This window comes from Manis pentadactyla, chromosome 11 (genome assembly GCF_030020395.1).
Source record: "Manis pentadactyla isolate mManPen7 chromosome 11, mManPen7.hap1, whole genome shotgun sequence".
NCBI classification, from domain to species: Eukaryota; Metazoa; Chordata; class Mammalia; order Pholidota; family Manidae; genus Manis; species Manis pentadactyla.
Genome location: NC_080029.1, coordinates 102,551,767 through 102,575,685, shown reverse-complemented (window position 1 = coordinate 102,575,685; position 23,919 = coordinate 102,551,767). Strand labels below are relative to the sequence as shown.

The window sequence follows — 23,919 nt, the reverse complement described above, 5'->3', positions numbered from 1 at the left end:
CCCATCTATCCCTTTGCAATATGTGAAAGCACATTTTTTTTCCAAAATAGTGTTAATTATATCTCCAACATTCATTCAGATAGAAGTGGCAGTATACAGCTTTGACCATTTGTTACAATAGATTATCTATGAAAAACAAAAGCCTGGTAATGACAGGAAATGTGACATTTTTCATTAATATTTGTGTTGTATGTATGGTAGGTAGTTCAATAAATTCTCCCTCTTTGACACTGTCCTCATGTTCTCTGAACTCATTTCTCTTCATTCTTTAATATGACATCTTGACCCAGCATTGATGAGCACTGATTATGAATATTGGTTGGGGATAGAGGCTTGTCACTGAGTGTAGCAAGGAGAGGATTTGTGCCAAACTCAGTCTAGGATCAGAAATATATTTATGACATTGATGTGAGTAGATGTGATGAATTTCAACAAGAATATCATATCATATACTCTGCATCTAATGAATGTCATCCTTTGAGGCCCTAATTTTTTGAAGCTGATTATTTATTCAAAATTCTATTTTTGGAATTCCCAATTCTCTTCTTAAAGTCACTTATTTACCTCAGAATAGTCACTTATTTACCTCAAAATAAACCCCAAATTCCTTGGCCTGGCTTATAAGAACTGTTTTATATAATCTCATATTTGCCTTTTTAGTATCTGTTATTCCCAGTTCTCAATGACAGACAAGCTTTTAATGTTTCTGCCAATTTACAGTTTGTTTTTCCATAGTTGTAACACATTTTCTTGTGTGACCCAAGCTTTGCAGATGTTGTTCTCTTCATCTCAGTTTCTATGTCCTATTCTTTTCACCCCAACCCTCTTCTTTACCACTTACCATCTGATTATCACCCACTACCCCTAAAATCTCAGCTGGGTTACCAACCCTCCAGAAGGCCAGTCTGACTACCAATGTCGGGGTTAAGTGCGCTTCACCTACATTCACCATCCCATCATATCACCATGGCCGTGATGTTAGACTCACCTTCTCACATGTCTAAAACATGATCATGATTTTCTTCTTTTAATCTTATCTCTCCTGCACCCACAGAATTTAACACAACACCTGGCACATGACACACTTATAATGAATGTTACATGCTGAATGAGAATTGCACATCTGTTTATTTCAATGCTTAAAAAAGCACATTTTATACATTTGAATAGATTTGGTTGCCTGAAGTAATTAAACGTTAGTTGGATTAAATAGGAAAATAAAGTGATCAAGTTTAATAAAAGCATTTTTGAAGGAATAAACAACGTAACTAGTATCTATCCCCCAACCAAAAAGAAAGTTACAACTGCAGAATGATGAGACTGACTTCCTTATGTAGTTTTTGAAATGCCCCTAAGAACCATCCCAAAGAAAGATACAGAATGTGAAAAACAGCATCTGAAGAGAATGGGAATATCACACCTTAAAGAAACTCCTTTGAATGGGAAAATTTTCCTTTGGCTGTATAAGGAGGAGTTATGTAGAAGAGTAGTTCTGATGGGAAAAAAATCCTAAAAAGGAGTTCTAAGCTCTGTGCCCAGCTCTGGTACTGTCATACCACCTTGGGAAAAAGATTCCACCGTTTCCTTCCCCTTGGCAAGGAATGGAGTAACAGTACTGCTTCTCAGGGCGCTGCTACACGGTGGGTATTCTGGGCCACTAAATGCCAGGAGCAACTCCAGGCACTGTCATGATCCAAAATGCCTCTCAGAGCCAGGGCTGCCCCCAGTGGGAAACTGCTGCCTGATGATCTTTCCAATCCTTTACTGTTCCACCATCGTACAAAAGAAAGAGGCTTCTTAACTAGAGTATTTTTTTAATAACCATAACATTTATTTTTTTCCAGGGGAGGCCTTAGGTGGTTCAGTTAAGTGGACTCCTTTTCTGAATGTGAAACTTTCTCATCATTTTGGCCGTGTTAGGATAAATTTCATCAATAGATTCTTAATCTAGGTTAAAACACTGACATTTTAGGACTCTTGCACCTGCACTAGATCCCTGAGAGACTCAAACCTATGTCTTAGATGAGATATAGTTGTTATCTGGAAATGAGTAGAGAAGGATTAATCAGTAAAGGGAAAATAGCCTAAAAGTAGGAAGATCTTGATAAAATTTTGTAAATTACAATATTTCCCTTTAAGAGGAGAGATAAAGTTTGTAAGCACAGTGATCAGTTAAGTGCACTGCAAAAAATACATTAATCTACTGTTTAAAGATTAGTTCAGAGGATTACACAGAGAACTTTAATACCTCTGGCCCTTCCTATGAAACACAATGAGAAATAAATAATAAAAATAAAAATAAAAAGAGAGAAAGCACGTACAAGGGGAGTACAAAAGAAGTACTAGAGCCAAGAGGTTCGTCAGGGAAACATTCTTCCTAGACTTTCATTCTGTCACTTTGAAAGGATGTTTAAGGATCTTCGTCTATAAGACAGCACTAAGGTCTTCTAGACTGTTCATTGCTTTTTTTCCCAGCACCTAAAATATAATGGATGTTCACTAAATATTTGTTGAGTGATAGTAAGAGCCTAAGCATTTCTTGATTGTTGTGTTTGAATGCACAACGGAATAGGACAACCATCAGCACCACTGGCCTATCAGCACAGGTTAATGAGATAAATGGGGTCAAAATGGTCCAAATGGGGTCACCATGCCCTCTCTGGTGAAATGGGATTTAGGAGGGGGAAGTTAGGAACAAGTGTGCTCTCAGGGAGATAACAAGTTGAAGTGAGAGCTGGAATACACTAGCTGAGAGATCCCAAAGAGTAACACCAACTTCTCTCACTTGACAAGTTTGTCAACAGCCAGCCCTGTTATCTAATTCTGGCAGTGTTACTCTGCGGTGACCAAGGAGATTTGAGCTCCTCATTACTGTTATCTCAGAAGTCCTAAACTGACCACAGTGATATATTTTAATAGAAGTGAAAGCCTGTAAATCAATGGACTAAGAATAAACTTTGGAGTTAGGCAGATGTAGGTTTAAATCCCAGAGGAGGAACGTACATCCCCACGTACCCATCTCCCATTTTAAATCCATCCACTCTCCTCTCATTTCAGGAGCAGAGGCATTGCACTGGAAGGAGCTATCGGATAGATTAGGTAAATCCTCCAGAATATAGAATGCTTAGTTTGTTTTTGTGCTTAGTTTCTATCTTGAGGAGAAATAAATATTTACAGTTGTCTCAAAAAAAAAAAAAGAATAGAATTTCACTCATGTTTTACTTATCTCACTGTGCTTGGTATCAGGTATATATATAATGATTTTTATCACATCCTCAATAGAGTTGTTCTCCCTTTGGAATACTGATTGGTGATACTATAATCCAAGGAACATGTGGTCATTCCACTTCATCCACGGAGGCTACACCGCACTGCAAAATTATAGTTGTACGACTTGGAGCAAGTTACTTAACCTCTGTGAACTTCCTTATTGTCAAAAAGATAATTACAATATCATATGGAGCTTAGTATGCACACCAGTGGAAGCTACCAGGCCTTTGTAAGATTTAGGCCTGAGCACAATGTCATTTATGCCACTTTCTATTAGTCGAGAAGTCACAGAGCTGCCCAGACTTAAAAGGATAGGAAATAAACTCTCTCAGTGGGAGTGACAAAGAACATGCTGCTGTCTCTAATCCACCATAAATCACAAGGATTTTAACAGGACTTGGACATATTTTTCCAAGTTCATCATTTACCTTTTAACTTTGGTTATAATGGATCCAAAGTGTTGTTGATTTTAAATTACACACAATAAACTTTATCAGTATTGCTAAAAGGAAAACCTCAGGTCCACAATGGGATCACTTATGTTAGGGCCCTACATCAGTAAACCAAGACTTAATATCTAAGCTAACTATAGCTTCAAGTCCCCCAGGAATGTGACCTTGAACCACCTGAGAAAGTTAAAAACTTCACTAACACGAAGTTGAGAGATTAGAAGGTGGAACCATACCACTCTGCATCAGTTATCGGAATAATTGACCCCAACATAATTGTTACCACAAAGGGATCACTGATTATAGGCCCCAACCAGAAAGATGTATATATTGCAACTGCATCTCCTATAAGAAACTACCTTTACAACTCAGCCAATGAGAAACCATCATCACCCTGAACTCTTGCTTTTCTCCAATGGACTTTCATTCAAAACAACCCCTCCCAACTCCTCCACAAAATAATGTTCCTTACCTTTATTTACTGGACTTGCTTACGGTTTTGCAATAGTTTGCATTTTCCAAATTGCAACTCTCTGTTATTCCTGAATAAAAACATTTTTGCTGGCAAATTAACAGACTTATTTTTAAGGGTAACACAGCAAACTGAAATTTCCTGGTTAACACTATATGATAATCTCCTGATAGAAACTGTGCATTCCCCTAAAGCAGTGCATTCCTTGCTAATAAATTCATTTTTCTGCACTCTCTCTGCCTTCAAAAAACGTCCGTTTTGTACAGCTCCTTGGAGCTCCCTTCTACTTGCTAGATGGGATGCTGGCCAATTCATGAATCATTTCATAAAGCCAATTAGATCTTCAAATTTACTCAGTTTAATTTTTTTAAGCATTATTTTTCTAGATGATTCCAGCTTCTGGCCCATACACACAATGCTTTTCTCATATGAAAAAGAAACAAAAAGTTTCTCTTGGTTTGTGTTGAGTGGGGAAGTGAATGAATGGGTGGGTGGAATATGAATGGACTTTCATTTTCTTGATTACTTTTTGAGGACAGTAAATGTGTATGATTTTTGTTTTTATGTTTTCATTCTAAAAATAGAACAACAGGAAGGAAGAAGAGTAGAAAGGAGGATATGAAAAAGTAGAAGAGTTGAAAGAGAAAGAAATAACACAAAGAAAAAACCACACCAAAGTGTTAAAATATTTACGAATATGTAACTCAGAAAATTTTGTCATGTGATTTTTTTTTTACTTCTAAACCTTTAACTCATTTGGAACTTACTTTCTAAGATATAAGGTAGGATCTAACTTTTGCTTTTTTACAAGTGGTTAACTTGTACTATAAGTTTAGTAACTGACTTTATGATTCAAAAGACATTTTAAAACACTTACTATGTGCTAAGCACTCTGGTAACAACAATATATAGTGGAGAAAGAAACTTATAGGGTCACTACCATCATGGGGCTTACAAGACTCCCATGAGGAAAACACATAAATAAGCAATGGACGTATAAGTACAATTTTGACATGTTCCATAAAAGGGGAAAAATAGGGGCTGTAATGACAAAACAGGGAGGTAAATAATGGGAGTAGAAACTTAGCACCAAATAGGGCCTGTGGTGGGAATAGACTGAAGAACCAGGGGGTGAAAGTATGGATCAACAGTTGAGAGTGGGCAAAGGGAAGTGGTCTGGATTTCTGGTGATGGAAAGTTTAGAACTGATGGGAGTTTATATTATCTATGGAATGAGCTGGATTCAGTTAAAGGGACTAAGGCATGAAAGATAATCCAAAGGAAACTGCATAGGGTAACAACTGGGGTTCACCTCAAAATGACATCATGCAGAATTGCCAAAGGCAGAAGATTTCTGTGTCATGTCCTTTCTCTGCTATGTGTGCATCTTCTCTCATTGTATCAGTTAAAATAGTATGTATGAAAGTTTGTTGAAAAAGCACTATCCAAATGTAAGGTGGTGTTATCATTACAAATTGGAGTTCAGTCTTAGTTTGTGAATTGCTTTTCTCAGGATAACTTATATGGTACTAGGATACTAAATATAGACTATGTTCCTTGACCCTTCTGTTTGAGATGTTAATATAATTAAGTTCTGGGAATTAACCTTCATGTCAGAGTGTGCTAAAATCTATGGGACAGTTTTTCTTCTGGAAACTTCCCTTCCTGATGATTAAGTACACAATGTTGCAATCTTTTATACAGACAGCTGAGCAGAATTCACAAGGAGACTGAAGAATCCAAATTGCCTCTGGGTCATTCATTCTCACTATCACAGGTAATTATGGTTTTTCACGAAGCACTTAAGAGCATGGAAAATAACAGGTCTCATCACTGCTGTAGTAATAACTTCAAATTGCTTCAATATCACCTTTTTTAAGATATAGAATTCTATCACAAAAAATGTTTCCTTGTTATTTTACATTTTGCTTTCAATGTAGGTACTTCCAAAACAGGATAAAGAAATATATTTGACCTTGAAATCAAGTGCTAGAAAAATAACCTGTCTAAATGTTACTTTTCACATAAAATATTATATTACAGGGTTGCTCAATGGCACCACTATAATCAAGAATCTGCCATCATTTTTTTAAGAGCCTAGTTTCACATTTTCACAGGCTTGAAACTTTAAGTAACCCAAGGATCTTCAATCACTGACAGTTCAGGAAACTGTGTTTGTGTGTACTCACACCATACACACATACAACTGGTTATTTAATTTTCATTGTCTAAAAAAATATTTTTCCAAATATTGTGTTTATAAAAACATTAAGTCCTCGATATAAGGAATGAGCCAGAAGTTACTAGTACGATCTAAATCTTCACAAAATTAATGCAGGGTGGTTGGAAGACCACTGAATTAAAATTTTGCTATTTGAGCTCTGCTCTGTCATAACAGAATGCACAATTCTAAGTGAATCCTTTAACTTTGTAAGGCTTCCATTCTCCTATTTAAAATGCCACTTGGGCTTGATAATGTTTAGAATTCTACCAATTTATAGTTAGGAATTTAGCTGAATAGAATAAAAATTTTAAGTCCCAGACATCCCTCCCCAATGACTGATCAGAAGGACAATTTTTCAGTCTCTACAAGTCTTTGCCATTGTCAAGTATTATAGTTCTCACATTACATGGTCTCTTGGTTTACAAGATTATAATCTAGTGAAACAATGCATGTGAAAGGGGAATGGCCAAGGGCAAGTAATGGTTTACAACTGCTCTGTAGAGACATGAATGCCATCACTACTGGGCACAGGCAGCACAAGTCTTATACTACTGCAAGCACTGGATCCTATCACTGCAGCCACCACTACAGCTGCATCAGGGAGTGGAGGTCTCTGAAGCCAACTTGGGTGAATTCTGCAAGGCACCTACTCCGTCACATTGACGCTAATCTAAGTCGCCTATGTGTGCATGAGATTGGTGGGCTTAGATTTTTAACTGCACCCAGGCTTCAAGGTAAACTGAACAAGAAAGTTTTGCCTTCTATTTTGGGAAGGTAGAAATAGGTAGAGTGGGGTATTTCAAATAAGAAGAGTATTCCAAGAGCATGGGAAGTGCAAAAGAAGAATAAATGTCCATTAGAATCATCTTTTAGCAAATTTTAAGGGGATTTTTATTTTTTGCACATAAATGTTAGCAGCTATCATGCTATTTTTTTCCTTTAAATGAAGTTAATTTAAGCACTTGTTTTGTCTTTTGCTTAATTTTTCAGTGTTTTGGTTTTTTTTTACCTTCAGTGTTCAAACAGACCCAACAAATGCTTACTGGTAATTTTCTAAGTGCTCATCCATACCAACTAATCCAACTGTTCTACTGTTTCCTGCTCTATAGATTGTCTTCCGCACCCTTCTTCCTCTCCAGTACAGACTGGCTACTTCCTGGGCTTCAGGCATGACTCACGCTAGGTTTTCCCTTCACTGCTTTCTCACGGTGACCCCTTTTTCCCATAACTCCTGGGTATCATACTTTCCTCTTTCTTGGTTAATATCTTTGTTTTCCTGAAGATAACCTCTGCAGATTCCTAAAAAGTGTGTATGGAAGCTTTATCTTTTTGTTCTTGCATGCACAAAAAATGTCTTATAATTATATGATAGCTTGACTGGATATAGACTTCTAATTTGAAAATTATTTCTCCTAAAAATAAAGACCTTGATACACTGTATTCTAACATTTTTTGTGGAAAAGTCCAAGTCAATTACACTTCTTTATTTGCGGGTGACCTTTATTATTCTGACAGTTTTAAAAATATTATCTTTTGCATTGTGTAACATCATAATAATGCAAGTTTTGCTTTAATAAGGATTTTCTGGTTTGTTTTATATTTCATGATATTATTTGGCAAAATAAAAATTGGCAACCCTATGCTTGTTCTCTCCCATTTTCTTTGAAATTTTTGAATATATGAAATATTAAGTTTGAGAACTGCTTAGAACAAGGATCCCTAACAAACCTTTTGAGATCAGCTGGTCCCCATGATCTCAAAGCTTGGAGAGTCCCCTGCCAGTGAAAATTCATACACAACACTGTGCTCTTACAGTTTTACAAACTAAGTGGAGAGATCCTGCCCTGAAGAACAGAGCGCCTCCCTCCATGCACTTGTCTGCAGCACTAGTGTTGGCCTCCAGAATGGCTTGCCACCTAGTCATCCAGTAGCGAGCCAGAATGTGAAAGAAAAGGGGACAGGAGACAGGCTCCATATTTGTACCTACTCTGTAGAGAAATAATTATTTTAATAATTCTCATGTCTTAAAGGTGCATACTGCTCATAATTCACAGAGAACTTTCCCTCTCTGATGAAAAAAATGATTAACTTTCTGAAAATTGTGTGTCTTATTTACAGTCACATAACTAGTGACAGGTCCAAAATTCACAAATGACAAATCTATGGCTCTTAAATTATAAGTAATTTTAGCTTTTAAGAAGGCCCTACTATAGAGAAGACCTTGGGATTATCTGTTGAGGCACAAAACGACAATAATTTCTAATAAATACTGTAAAAGTTGAGGCATCTGGCCCTATACATATTTTTCTCTGTGTGGGAAATATCTTGATATGATATTCCTTAAAATTATCATTGGCCTACTCAGTCATTGAAGTGTTTACATTCTCCTAATCAATTGTTATTACACTGATGATAAACATTATTTTAGTCTTTCTACTTAGTTCTGCATGGTTAAATGAATGACTCTTTAGTTCCTAGTTAATTTTTTTAATTACATACTAAAATTCACTTTTTAGAGAATGGTCTTATTTTAAAAAATGGCATATAGATGTAATCCTGTAACCACCAACACATTAAACATACAGGACAGTTCCATTATCCCTAAAATTTATTCCAAGCCCCAGGCAACCACGTATATTTTCTGTCCTCTCATTTTGCCTTTTCCAGAATGTCCAATTTGTTTCATTTAGCAATGATGCATTTGAGATTCATCCACATTTTTTTTTCATGTATCACAATTGTTTCTTTTTATTGCTGGGTAGTACTCCAACACATTTATATACCACAGTTAGTTCACCAGCTGAAGAACATTTGAGTTGTTTCCAGTTATGAATATAGCTATAAAGAGCATTTGCATTCAGGATTTTTTGCATGAGCATAAGTTTTCATTTGTCTTGAGTAAATACAAGGTAGTAGGATTGTTAGATCACAAAATAAGTTAAACTTTGTAAGAAACTACTAACACATTTTCCAAAGTATCTGTGCCATTTTCTAATCCCACCAACAATGTACGAGAATTTCAGATTCTCTGTATCTTTACCAGCATTTGGCAATGTCAGCTGCTTTTTTTAAATTTTAGTTGTTTTTATAGGCATTTAGTGATATTCCAGTGTGGCTTGATTTTTATTTCTTTAATAAATAATTGATGCTGAACATATGTCTCAAGTGTTTGTTTTCCACCTATCATTTTTCTTTGGGGGAAGTGATCAAATCCTTTGGCAGTTTTTTATTCAGCTGTTAGTTTACTAAGTTTGGAATGTTCATTTTATATTCTCATTACAAGTCCCTAATCAGGTAAGTAATTTGAAAATTATTTCTTCTGGTTGTGACTTACCTTTACAGTCTCTTAATTGAGATTTTCATAGACCAGAAGTTTTAATGTTAATGATGTCCAATTTTTCCACTTTTTTATTTTATGTATCATGCTTTTGGTGTCATATCTAAAAAACTTCAGCAAATCCAAGCTCTCAAAAATTTTTCCCATATATTTTCTTCATGAAGATTTACAGCTTTATGTTTTACATTCAGATCTATGATCCACTTTGAGTTAATGTTTGTGTAAGATGCAAAGTATTACAGTTCATTGATTCATTTATCACTTGCTCATTCATTCTTTTGTTCAGGTAACTTACGGATGACAATAATTACAGAACCATTCATTGGAAAGACAATCCCTTCTCCATTCAACTCCACTGTACCTTTAAAAAAACGAATTGACCATATATATACAGTTTTGTTTCTGGACTCTGTACTTTGTGTCACCAATCTGTATTGTCTTACCTTTCACAACTACCACCATAGTATAGTGTGTTACTGTAGTTTGATAGGTTTTGAAATCAGAGAATGTGCATCCTCCAAATTTGTTAGCTATAATAGTTCTTTTGCCTTTTCATATATTAGAATCCATTTGTCAATTTGTAGGAAACTTTCTGATGGAATTTTTATTGGGATGGCATTGATATTACACTTTGGGGGGAATTTTTACAATACTGAGTCTTTCCCTTGGTGTGTACATGGATATCAGAATTTGTATATTCATAGCTGTAGGACATGTTAGTTATTTCTAGTTATGAATAAACTGTGATAAACATTTGCATATACAATTTTATTTTTATTTCCCTGAACACTCAGTAGGCTCTATCTAGAATTTTATGCCCTTTATTTATGTTAGGTTTTCTTCTGTTATTTCTTTGATTGATTATACCCACTGGCCCTTTTTATCTGTTCTCTCCTCTGGGAATGATTGGTAAGGTGTTTGAAATCCTGGATCAATCTTCTAGCTTTCTTTTCCTTCCCATTGTCAAATTCTTTTTTTATCATTTATATTTATTTTCAGAAAGACTGACTCAACTTTATTTTTTAAACTTTCTACTAACAAGAATATTTTTGAGTATTGTTTTAATTCAAAAGAATTTCTTCATTCTCTGTTTCTTTTTAAAAATAATACACAGAAATCTGTTGTTTCTGTATATTAATAACAAACTAGTGGAAAGACAGATTAAGAAAATGATCCCATTTATAATTGCATCAAAAAGAATAAAATACCTAGCAATAAATCTAACCAAGAGGTGAAAGATTTGTACTCTGAAAACTGTAAAACACTGATGAAAGAAAATTAAGATGACACAAATAATTGGAAAGCTATTCCATGATCATGGATTGGAAGAATTAATATTGTTTAAATGGCCATACTATTCAAAGCAATCTACATATTCAATGAAATTTCTATCAAAATACTGATGGCATTTTCCACAGAACTAGAGATAATAATCCTAAAATTTTTATGGAAACACAAAAGACCCTGAAGAGCCAAAGCAATCTTGAGAAAGAAGAATAAAGTTGGAGGTATCACAATCCCAGACATCCACCTATATTACATATCTAAAGTCAAAACAGTGTGGTACTGGCACAAAAATAGACACATAGATCAATGGAACAGAACAGAGATGACAGAAATAAACCCATTCTTTTTTGCTCAACTGACCTATGACAAAGGCGGCAAGGAGATGTAATGGGGAAATGACAGTCTCTTCAATAAATGGTGTTGGGAAAACTGAACAGCTACATGCAAAAAAATGAAACTGGACCACTGTCATATACCATACACACAAAAAAAGTTGAAATTCATTAAATATATAAACATAAGCCCTAGAACCATAAAAATCCTAAAAGAAAGCATAGGCAGTAAAGTCTAGAATATTGCCATTAGCATATTATGCCATAGCATGTATCTCCAGGAAAGGGAAACAAAAGCAAAAATAAGTAACTGGAACTACATCAACTAAAAAGATTCTTCACAGAGAAGAAAACCATCAACAAAATGAAAAGGCAACATACTGAATGGGAAAAGATTTATGTAATGATATATCCAATATGGGGTTAAATCCAAAATATATCAAGAACTTACAACTCTCCACCAAAAAACAAATAATGTGATTAAAAAATGAGTAGAGGACCTAAACAGGCTTTTTTCCCAAGACATGCGGAATACCAACAAATACATGAAAAGATGGTCAACATCACAAGCCATCAGGGAAATGCAAATCAAAACCATAATGAGATATTACCTCTCACAAGTCAAAATGGCTTTTATCAAGAAGACAAAAAATCACAAGTGTTGGCAAGGACACTGAGAAAAGGGAACCTTTGTACACTGTTGGTGGGAATGTAAGCTGGTGCAGCCACTATGGAAATAGTATGGCAGTCCCTCAAATAATTAAAAATAGAAATAACATTTGACCCACTAACTCTATTTTTGAGTATTTACTTGAAGAAAACAAAATCACTAATTTGAAAAGATATGTGCACTCCTATGTATATTCTGAAGCAGTACTTACAATAGCCACGATATGGAAGCAACCTAAGTGTCCACTGATAGTTGAATAGATAAAGATATGGTACATACATATAATGGAATATTACTTAGCCATACAGAAGAATGAAATCTTGCCATTTGCATCAACATAGATGGATTATGAGGGAATTACACTAAGTGAAACAGGTCAGATAGAGAAGGACAAATACATATGATTTCACTTATATGTGTAATTTAAAAATATAAAATAAGTTAACAATACAGAAATAGACTCACAAATACAGAGAACAAATGGGTGGTTGCTACAGAGGAGGGGAGTGGGGGAATGGGCAAAATTGGTGAAGATAAAGAGTTACAAACTTCTAATTATAAAATAAGTAAGTCATGGGGATGAAAAGTACAGTATAGGTAATAAGGTCAATAATATTGTAATAAGTTTAGTGAGAGACAGTAATTACACTTATGGTGAGCATTTCATAATACACATAATTGTCAAATAACTATTTTGTACACCTGAAACAATGTAATATTGTACACCAACTATATTTAAAGTAAAACAAATAAAATATAGTCTCCTAGTCTTGTTTAATAGATTCATCTTCTCCTCTCCCTGAGAATGTTTTATTTGAAATTTTATTCTGCTCCCTGAATTGTCTGTTTTTTCTTTTTTCCTTTTCTAGGAGATACGTTTTAATCTCTGACATGGAGATTTCCCAGATAATTCTAATGATCCTCTGTTTTTTACTGAAACATAAAAGTAATGTACTAGAATCCAAGTAGACATTTGTTGTGTATGGGTTGGACTTACGAAGTAGTGACCTTCATAGTCAGATGAGTACTCATTTATTTGAGCATCTTGTAAATACCATCTTCTTTTTCTAGAATCATTCAACTTTATTTTGAGAAAATGTCTCCAGTGTCCTGCATGGGGTTGTATATATACCTAGTTGTCAGCATTCTTACAGATGATGTCATTAAAGCACTGGGGGCCTGTTCAATGGAAGTAGACTTTTCCTCAGTGCCTTATTTTTCAGGATTCTTTCTACTTCTTGGGCAGAGTCTGGAATCTTTCTGTTTCCTTTGTTGGGATGTGGTGGAGTTCTTCTGAAAGGTTAACAAGTTTAGTAAGCATTTCTTCATGCATCAAAACAGAACTCTGGGAAAGCATTAGAAGTCGGTGAGAATAATTACCTCTTCCTGAAAGCTCAGAAGAGGCTGCAAAGAAGCATCATCACTAAATCTGTAAATCTGTGTTTTGAAGTAGTAAGAGGCAAACTGATTAAAATGTGTGGATACAGGGATGGACAAAGAAAAGCATTTGCAGTAAGAAGTAACTGTACAACATCAAGGAAGTTTGGAAGAGCATTTTCCATTTCTGAAGTGGAAGAGGTTCAGTGCCATAACATTGGCACTTAATATGTGGGTCAGGGTAGAAAAAACAGCACTTCACCTGCTTTGATGAAAAACATAATCTTTTTTTTTTTTTGAAGTATTTAAGCCTTTATCTTTTCAATGCTAAATTTAAGTGTTTGTTTGCTTAGCTCAATCTGTACCATTCAATGTATTCTAATTCTAGCTCTCGCTATTTGTATCTACTGACACATCATTTAACTTCAGTCCTCAGTGTTCTTATCTGTAAAATGGAGATGGCATCTTCTAGTATCAGTCAGGGATTTTAGTTGTGTGCAAGAGAAAGCATACTTGCTAATCTAAGCAGAAAAGGACTTTTTAAGAGGATATTAACTGGATCTCTCTCAGGAAGTAGAAAACTAAGTTTGGATGTAATGTAGTCATGATGAAGTCCAAAATCGTCTTGCAGCACTGGACACAGAAACTGACACTTCTGCTTCTGGACATTGGATGCAGCCCCCAGAAGGGTGGCCCTGTTCCTTCTGCAAGCCAGGTGTGACTGTAGGGCCTCCACTTCTCACATCAGGACGTATTTTGTCTGGGGCTGTGAATCTGACTGGCACAACTGAGAATGTGTCCACAATATCCTGTGTGTAACAGAGTCCCAAACAGTCAGCAACAGCACTGTTTTACAGCTTCTCTGAGAAGACATATGCTCTGCCTCATAAGGAAGATGGGAATTCATCACATAGGAAATGGCCAAATACTGGATATTTAAGAATGATTAATGTCCACATAATTCAGGCTATCAAAAAGGTTTTGGAAGGTATCTAAGACACTGCAGTGCAGAAATTCTAAAAATGTCTGATATTATTAGATTTCCCAGAAGATGACAAATCTTCAGTACATAATCATCAGGGAAAGTTCTTGAATAAATTCTGCATTGGTTTCCTATGTTGTGTGTAACAAAACACCACAAAATTTACTGGCTTATAAAAAACAAACAAAACATTTATTATTTCAGAGCATCTGCAGGTCAGGGTCTCAGGAGTGGCTTGAACTGTGTGGGTCTGATGAAGAGTCTTGTATGAGGTTGCAGTCAAGATGTCAGCTGGGACTGAAGGATCCGTTTCTAGGATGGCATCCGCACATGAGGTGGTCTCATGTCCTTGATGACTACTGGCAGGAGGCCTCAGTTCCTAACCACAGAGACCTCTCTATAGAGTTGCTTGAATGTCCTAACAACATGTTAATTGGCTTCTTCCAGAGACAGTGTTTAGAGAGAGTGAGAACAAGGTGAAATTATTATGTCATTTTATGATATACATTTAATAGTAACTCTCCATCATTCCTACCACATTCTGTTTGTTAAAAGCCAGTTGCTACAGTTGGTTACCATAGGGGAGGGGTTGGGGTAGGTAGGTCAAACAGGTGAAGGGAATAAAGAGGAACAAATAGAATTATTAATCAATCATAATATAAATTAGTCACAGGGATGAAAGTGCAGCATAGAGAATATAGTCAATAGTTCTGTAACATCATTCTATGGTGACAATAGCTACACTACTTGAGGTGAGCATTTAATAATGTAGATTTATGTAGAATCACTGTGTTGTATATGTGAAATCAACATAATATTGTAGATCAACTATATTTCAATTTTTTTTTTTAAAAGCCACTCACTAAATAGAGCCCACACTCAAGAGGTGAGGAATTATGCTCCACCAAAGAGGAGTATCATAGAAATTTTGGACATGTATTAAAACCATCACAAGGTAGTTATTTTTTATGATTTCACAGAATTGGCCAAACTAATTTTCATACACATTATTTCTATTAATTTTTATATTAAGTCAGAAAATCTATTCTAACTTAAAGTTAAATTACCATATACCCTCCAGACATATTTATCTGGTAAAAATCTTTCAGTGCTTAAAAAGGAGAGAGGTTGCATTGGATAGCACCTCATCACCAAAGAAACACATTTCAACAATAAATACAATATTTATTCTTTCATTTAAATGCCTGAATCCTATAGAGATTAACAGATGTCATTGCCTGTCCATTCTTATTGATGCAGTGGGAGGAAAGGGAGGAGATGATTTTTTGTAATTCAAGGCACTTTACTGAGAGCACAAAAATATTCTAGGGGCACACAATAATACTAGGCTCGCCAAACAAAATACCTTCAAGTGCCCAGTTTGGCTCTCAGCTGCCAGCTTTTCTTCCTGTTAAGGTCTATAAGGCAGGACTTGTTTTTCTTTGGAAATTCTGATCCTTAATTCATCAATTTTGGACCCAAAAAAGATGTTTGTCTAATTCATCTTCTCCATTTTCCATATTGGCATCTGAGGGCACTTATGGTTTGGGGGGTCCCTTGCTCCATAAACAATATTAAAAATTACATTTTATGAGGTAGAATAAAAAGCAAATTAGATTTAGGTAATGAGAGACTTCATTCAAAAGAACTTTATAAAGGACTTGTTGCAATAAGGGGGAGGGGAGCTATTGCAATAGGGAGAAAGCTTTGATCCTTACATCTGCAAGCTTTTCATAGGCTATAAGGAAAAGGTCTTTTCTTTTCCACAGAGGAATAAACAATGATGAAAAGAACAAGATATGGGGAAGGAGGAGGAACTAGGGTGGCATGATCTTACAGTAGAGAAAAAGAAAGTTTTACCCAGAGGTTAGCCTATTTTTCAGGGGGCTGTTAAGAAGGGATTGTGTACTGGCTCAGGCTGTGAACAGGTCATAACAAAGATCAGGGCCAGGGAGAAAGAAAAAAGAAGCCTTACTAAAGTTTGGTCAAGTCAAGGTAGCAGGCACTTTGTCCAGATTTGATAGTGAGAACAAAGAGTTCAGCTAATCACTTTATCAAAGAATGGGAATTTGGAGGGTCTGTGTCCAGCCATGCCATAGATAAACAAGGTTCTTATCTAAGTCCTCTGGGGAAGAATGATCCCTTGCAGTAAACCATTTCCCATTTCCGGAACACAAAGTAGTAGGATGATTTCTTTAATTCTTACTGTTTTCCAGGATTATGGAGTTTAGAAAGTTCTACATTGTCAGTCACTGTACTGGCTCGAAGACAAAAAAAATTAACATTATCTATTATTAACAGTTTCCTCAGCCTATAAATTCTTTTGTTACCTTTTTCTTTTTTTTTCCATTTTCCTGGGCCCTTAAAGTATCAAGGGCCCTGATCAGAGACCCAGAATGGTTAAGGACCTTTAAGACCACTAGGTCAGTCACAGCAAAGCTGACAAGAGGAACCAAGCCCAGGGCTCTTTCCACACCTGCACCTCTATACAGACTGAAGACGGAACTACTCAAGGTGTAGGATGAAGACTTGGGATGATAATGGGGGTGAGAATATTAACTATGAAATAAGATCCTGCAGGCTTAGAGCGTAAGGATAGATAAGGGAAGTTCATTAAAGAACTGGGACCTAGGGGCACCTTAACAGTTCACTGTTACATGTGTGTCATCAGTGAAAATTAGAAATTAAAAAAGAAATTTAAGTATAGTTGACATACGATATACTATTGGTTTCAGGTTGCACATCATAGTGACTCAATATTTTTACATATTATGAAAGGATCCCAATAAATCTAGTTACAGTCATCGAAGTTATAATATTACTGACTATATCTCCTATGCTGTACATTATGTACATGACTTATTTTATAACAGGAATTGTGTCCCTCTTAACCCCATTCTCTTCTTTCAGCCCAAACCCTCCCTATTCTAGTAGCCAACAGTGTCTTGTATCTATGAGTCACTTTCTGTTTGGGTTTGTTTGTTTTGTTTTCGGATTCTATATATAATTGAACTCATAACTTGTCTTCCTATGACTCATTTCACTTACTACGTATTTTCTCCCGGCTTGGTGTCCAGCGTCATGAGCTTCGTTAAGCAGGGGAGGTGAAGGCAGCACGCCACGGCAGTTAAGTGGTGACAAGTGTCGTGGCAGAGGAAAAATGAGGCATCCTGGGAGTGAACAGCGGGTAATGGGAACCCGCACGGGGAAGTGAAGCTCCAGATGAAGCAGAGTAGGAACTAACCGTGCACGTTGGATGAGGAAGGTGAGCGGGGAATCCCAGGCACAGGGATTCCACGCGGGAAGGTCCGGGATCTAAAACTTGCGCTCTGACTTGGGCCTGGCCACATACCCTTCAGGACGTAGGAAGCCAGGTACCGGCGTGAAGGGAGTGGTTAAAATCTCTCTCCACCTGCTTCCAAGGGCGTTGGAATCCAGGACTAGGCTGCCCAGGGTTTGGGAGGCAAAGTAAAATAACTGGAAAACCAGAGAGAAACAAACCGTGCCTCCCATTTTCCCGAACCACCCCAGTCAGAGCAGGCTGGGACTCTGGTTTCAATGTTAAATTTTCCACGCATTCTAGACACCCTGAATCTCACTCTCCCTCCTGGGAAAATGCGGACTTGAGGGCAGCTTCCTCTCACCCCTCCGCCGACGTCTAGGGCTCCGGCCACGCGAGGGCAGGGCCGACGGTCCACGCCACTGGGCCTACCTGAATTTTCCCACCTCAACTCGAACTCTCTCCAGCCCCGCAAGGACAGGGCCCCTCAGAGGCTGCGGGCTGGCCGACTCCGGCCGCCGCCGTCGGCGAGAGAGGGAGGGAGCGGCGGGCCCGCGGGGCGGGGACGCGACGTCCGCCGGGCGGCAGAGGCCGGAGGGAGCCGGCTGAGGACCGCGGGGGTGGGCGCCCGGGCGGGGCCTGGGCGGGGCGGGGCGGGGCGAGAGGGGCGGGGCCGCGCGAGCCGGGCAGCCTTGAAGGGTCGGTCGCAGGGGCTGTTCCCAGCACCGCTGCCAGGCCGCCCCACTGTTGCTCCGCCTCACCCAGCCTTGGCTGAGCTCCGGCCCTCTCGTCCCAGGCGGTGGGTCTCTGACTGCTGCGGGCTTCTGCCTCCGCTTGGCCTCCCGCCCTAAGAGCACTTGCTGGCTGGGTAAGTTTGGACACGCAGGGCTGGGGAGAAAAGGTGAGCGCGCTACAGTTTCTTTAACCTCCTGTTTTGCTCCCAGTTCTTGCGCGTGGGAAATTCCCTCTTCAACTGTAGTTCAGATGTCGCACCAGAAGGGGTGGGGGTGTTGGTGAAGGCCTCAGTGCCATTCACTATTGAGGTTCTTGGGATTCGCGAATCGAACTTCTGTGGAGCGGGAGTCGGTTGAATTAATTTCAGGTTGAGTCCAGTACCTGGGGAAACGATCGGGTGAATGCGGAACCACGCTTGCGTGACAGCTCGGGACCTGCCCGGGGCGGGCATCTGGAGAACACTCTCCCGGCCGCGCACCTGCAGCTGAGTCCGCAATAGGGACTGAGGATGCAAGAGTTTTCACTCTTAAAGTTGAACGAAGGCCAGGAAAATAAGGGGGTGGGGAATATCTGCACTGACAAAAGTGTGGAGAAGGTGCAGTACTAGGAATAATCCTTCTGGGGACAGTACTTATTCTGCCCTCCTCATTCATTTTAGCATTTTTGTGCACTTTTCTACAGTTAACTAAGGTGCAAACAGAACATTGTTGGACAGCAACGTGGTGTACTTTTTTTCTTCCTCCTCGATGTTTTATGATAAATGAGTTCGAGGTCACCCTGTTACCCTTTACCCTTCTTAATTCTTAGCACTTAAAGACCAGGGAGAAAGAAAGCAATCATTTTGGTCACGCAGGTTCAAAAGCGGTAACTTTGGTCTTGTGACTTTTGTTCCTTAGCCCTCCTTTAGTTCCGTCAATATTAAAATGCACCGATAGTGTTTTCTGTAAAGAATGCAAAAGGGTGAAAGAGACAGGGAAACTGTCCAGAAAGTAGTGTAGTAAAGGGATTATTATTTTTAATTCCCTCAAACTGGGACTCAGTACTGAGTTCCAATATTTTCATACTTTTGGGAAATTTTTAAATTATAATTATTTTCTCAATTTTATCAATAAAATGTCAACTGTTTAGCCTCTCCCTGTGCGTAAAATCTTACATTAACAGTCTCTATCTAATGAAGTGAAGTGCTTTTGAAATCTGAGGCGCTAGGTTATAAAGGCCAACTGGAATAGAAGTGTATTTAAGTTACAAAATAATTTAATGTGTTAACCTTAAAAACAAGACAGTTGATTCCCAGCAAAAACAGGTTATTCAGGAATAGCAGAGAATTACAATCCAGAACGAGCAAGTTACAGCAAAACTATAGGTATGTCCAGAGAACAAAAGAAAGGAATGTTCTTCAATAGAGGAAAAGGACAGAGTTGGGAGAGCTATTCTAAACAAAAAGTCCATTGGAGGAAATGGAGTTCCACATGTGACTTCTTGCTGAGTTGACAGTCTCTCTTTAGCCTGGGCTGTTGCTGGGAGGCAGAAGGCAAAACCTGCTTCCCACTCGATAGTAAAGTAGCTAAAACTCTATTGCCTCTGTCTCTTCCAGCGGGGTCTGAGTTTCAGGAGTGTTGGGCTGAGAACTTTGCTTGCAGGCCTCCTGATGCTGTCAGTGAGGTTTACCTGTATAAGTTTTCACCTGTGGAACCTCGACAATAGTGGTATTAGGAATATTCCAAGGTTTCAAGGTTGCTGCGTTCAGTTATCTTTGTGACTTGGCAATTCAGTTATTCTGTTATCTAATAACGTTACTCACGATATGCAGCATCTCTAAGTAGTAATCAGTGCATCACAAAGGACATCTCTCTGGAGCCCTGTTCTAAATGGACAGTTATTTTTTCCCGGTTGTTAACATTTTTAGATTCAGTTCTACTCTAGACTGAGTTGGAGGCAGGGAGATGAGGTGGGGATCAGGACTTAAAGAATCTGTGAACTGAGTTGTAGCACCAGATCATCTTTGAAGTCCTGGCAAGTCCCCAGATTAACACCAGGGTACCAGCAAGTCTCTTAGGTGTGTCATTTTGGTCTTCAAAATAAAAAGATTGTCTTTGATCTTAAAGAATATTCAGGTCCCCTTGAACTCTTCTATAAAAGGAAAATCCTCATTTCTAGAGATAGGTATCACTGCTCTAGAGGAGTATATCTTCTGGAGTTTTCTCATATTTCCAGAGGGTGTCCTAATATGCTGGGCACTGCCCCTGCCCTACCCAAGCAGTGTACTGAGGTGGGTAAGGGTGTGAGTTTTGGAGACTGATTGTCTTTCTCCATTTTCTACCTCTGATCTTGGGCAAGCTGCTTAAATTCTCTGAGCCTCATTTTCCTCATGTTTACAATAGAGATAATAATAAGGCTATGGTCATTATGGAGATCAAATGAAGTGATGCACGTGATGTAAGTACCATGGTGCTTACAACTTAACAGTCTATAAATAGCAGGAATGTTTTTTTTTTCCAGCCCTGACCTCCCTCATCTTTTTCTTTTAACAAGATGAAATTTAACCTGAAAAAATGTAAAGACCTACTCATGTGTATATGAAAAATAGCAAATACAGGATGGGGGGTATAATTAATTGAACCAGTCAACCTTATGGTTAATTGGCTATATGTTTCCTATGAGTCAGTGATGAGTTGTGAGGGCCAAGAAAGCCGATATGAGTTTAGACTGCTTTAGTAGGAATTAGAATGCACATCTATAGCCAAGGATATTTTTCTGTATCTGCTTTTTGCTCTTTGTCCAAACCCCAGAGTTACACTCAAGGTGATCGTTTACAAACTGACTTGGCTGGTGGGAAAAAAAAAGAAAAGAGAGGCAACTCTTGAGGCCAAATCATATTCATTCATAACTAACACATTAGTTCTTTGACTTCAACTCAACATTTTTGACCTCTTATTATATGTACAACTCCCTGCCAGCAGAATACAAAGGAATAAAGGACAGGTTCCTGCTCTCCAGATGTTCATAGAGTAGTTCAGGTAATAGACCCAGGAATAATTAGAGCAGAGGGGTAAGTGCTCCAATAAAGGTAGGAAAGGAAATGCTGGGAGTTGAAGAGTGCTGAATATCAACCAGAGGAAGCTCAAAGGAGTTAACATTTACTTTAGATGGGATTAATCTTTCACGAATGTTACAAATAACAGACCAAGAGATGTGACTGTCCTCACTGTTTAGAATGAAGTATGGAGCTATATATATATATATACTTCTACCATCACTACCCCAATTTCCCAACCACTACAGGTTTTCCTTTAATACACCATGCCTGTGTTGTTAGCAGATGTTTTCAGGCCAGGCTCTTTAAAAGGAGTTCCCCCTCATTTAGAGTTCTTTGCTGGCAAAGGTTAGCATTCCTACATTTGTGTGATAGGGTCTCAGACACTTTGAGCCCTGCTTCATGTTCTAGATATTCTTTCAGTCTGAGCTATTGAAATAAGTCTTAGCAAAAAAATTTGCAGGGAAGAGATATTAAAAATTGGTTAGTTATATTAGAGTACCAAAATATTTTACATTATCAGGCACAGATTTAATCTTCAAGTCTCTCCTGTAAGGGCGTCTACCTCAAAGACAAACTGAACATTTTGAGAGGAATTTGTTACAGGATTTTACACCCATGTGGCTTTTCCTTTGCATTGTTAGTTCTTAAAATCCTTTTAAATGTGGAAGACCTTGTCATGAACTTCCAGTTTGATCATGCATGAATTATCCCTCTTGTAAACATTGTACGAATGTGCTGAACAATTGAGTATCTAGAATGCTCCCTTTAGGCCCTTCCCCACGTGGATTTCGAAGGGCAAACCTGAGGCAGTTTTCTTGCAAAGCCCTACTGATCACGGAAGATTTCTACATGCCATTTAGACATCAGTAGACAGCACAATAATTTAAGTACTTTATCAGTCATCATAGGGAGAAATAGTGGGTTGGGAGGGTAGGCCAGACCTGTTAACTGTGGAAGGCCCAGATCAGGTCCAGTATTGACATATTCACTGGGCCCTGAGTAAGGCTAGGCCCTGAGTAAGAACTTTTTGAGGAAATTGTTCTTTGGGGGGTCCCTAATTTATGAATATTGCTTCAATTTCATCAGTCAATTGGAATATTTTATTAATTGTGCTGCACACAGGATATGCTGAGACTAATTTCAAGTTCCTTAGCCTCAAATATGAGTAAGAGTGTCTTTGAAGAGCTAGTTTAAATTCAAATTCTTAGACCCTGTACCTTAGAGGTTTTAATTAATTACACCCAGACTTTGGCCCAGAAATCTGCATTTTAATAGTTTTTATGGGTGATTCTGATAATGACAGTGCTTTTTTTTCCTTTTCTTTTTTAACCAATGTTTTCTGACATTGGTATACCCATTTACATAGACTCTTTGGAGAACAGTGTAATCTGTCCTATTACAATTTTTTGAGTGTCTAAACAAATCCAAACTGTAGTCTATGTCCTGCTTTTAACCAAGTAAATTTACCTTTCTGTTGTTGTTTTTAATCCTTAAAATAGGACTTGGACTGGATTTCTGTAAATTTCTACTCTGTTCCTTAATTTGATGCTTTTCTCTCTTTTGGATATGACATCCAGATTAAGGGTGTTCTTTGAGCATTTACAGATTAAGTTCCTTCTTTGAAGAAAAGGACTGTTGAGAGAGATCTGCCTAAAGTCCTGTGAAATCACTAGGCTCCTTAGACATTAATACTGCCCCTTTCTTAACAACCACCTTCCTACATTAAGAAGTGCAGTCGAATGATTTCAAGACTACAAATGTAAGATTTGGTCTATAAAGACCTGCTTAGAGACTAAGCTATCTTTAAAAAACTTTTGTAACTGTGGGTATGAATTACCAGCTGAATATTGTACTTCCCTTTGAGAAGCCTTCCATGATCCCTTACCCAGCCAGGCCTAACTGCAGCCTCCCCTGTGAGCTCCATAAACCTTGTGGGAACCAGGCCTCAGCCCTTCCCACTCTGTAGGGATGGAGGTTCCATAGTCTGTCAGCGCTGTGAGCTAGAAACTGAGGCCTTTCTCACAGGTGGAGATCAGAGAGAGACACATAGTAGGTGGATCATAAACATTTGTTAAATGAGTTAACTGCCACTTTCAAAACCACTGTTAAAATAGAGTTCATTTATCTTCTATAACATTTCATCATTTCCTCTTTTAAATGTGAAAAATTCCATGCTAAGTCTATATGCGTACCTTTTAGAAGTACAGTGTATTCAATTGCGATCATGATCTAGAAATTGAAAAAAAAAATTTTAAAGCATTGCAACTTTTTTTTTAAGTTAAGAAAAACAAAGACTGTGATTCTTAATAGCCCATTATGCCACAGGGGCACACAGACATTTATTTCTCCTCTTCTTGTGGCACTGAAGGTGAGTATTTGAAGCATTTTCTTTATGTGCATTTTGATTGCTTATTGAATAAAAAATACAAACAAGAGGATTCCTTTTTTTTTTCTCAGTGAGATCCCA

The 23,919-nt window shown here is 37.9% G+C and overlaps 1 protein-coding gene across 5 annotated transcripts in view; it reads left to right on the top strand.

Annotated features, from left to right (window-relative positions):
- The first annotated feature begins 18,429 nt into the window (after positions 1 to 18,429).
- The window catches only part of WDR72 (WD repeat domain 72), a 224,652-nt gene continuing 219,162 nt past the window's right edge, over positions 18,430 to 23,919 (top strand). For 3 of the 5 annotated variants that reach the window (XM_036893521.2, XM_036893520.2, XM_036893522.2), the window contains exon 1: positions 18,431 to 18,548. The gene's annotated coding sequence lies outside the window, so the exon portion shown is untranslated. Of the gene's footprint in view, positions 18,549 to 23,919 lie in introns of all 5 variants that reach the window. The other 2 variants (XM_057488817.1, XM_036893519.2) reach the window with 1 other exon arrangement.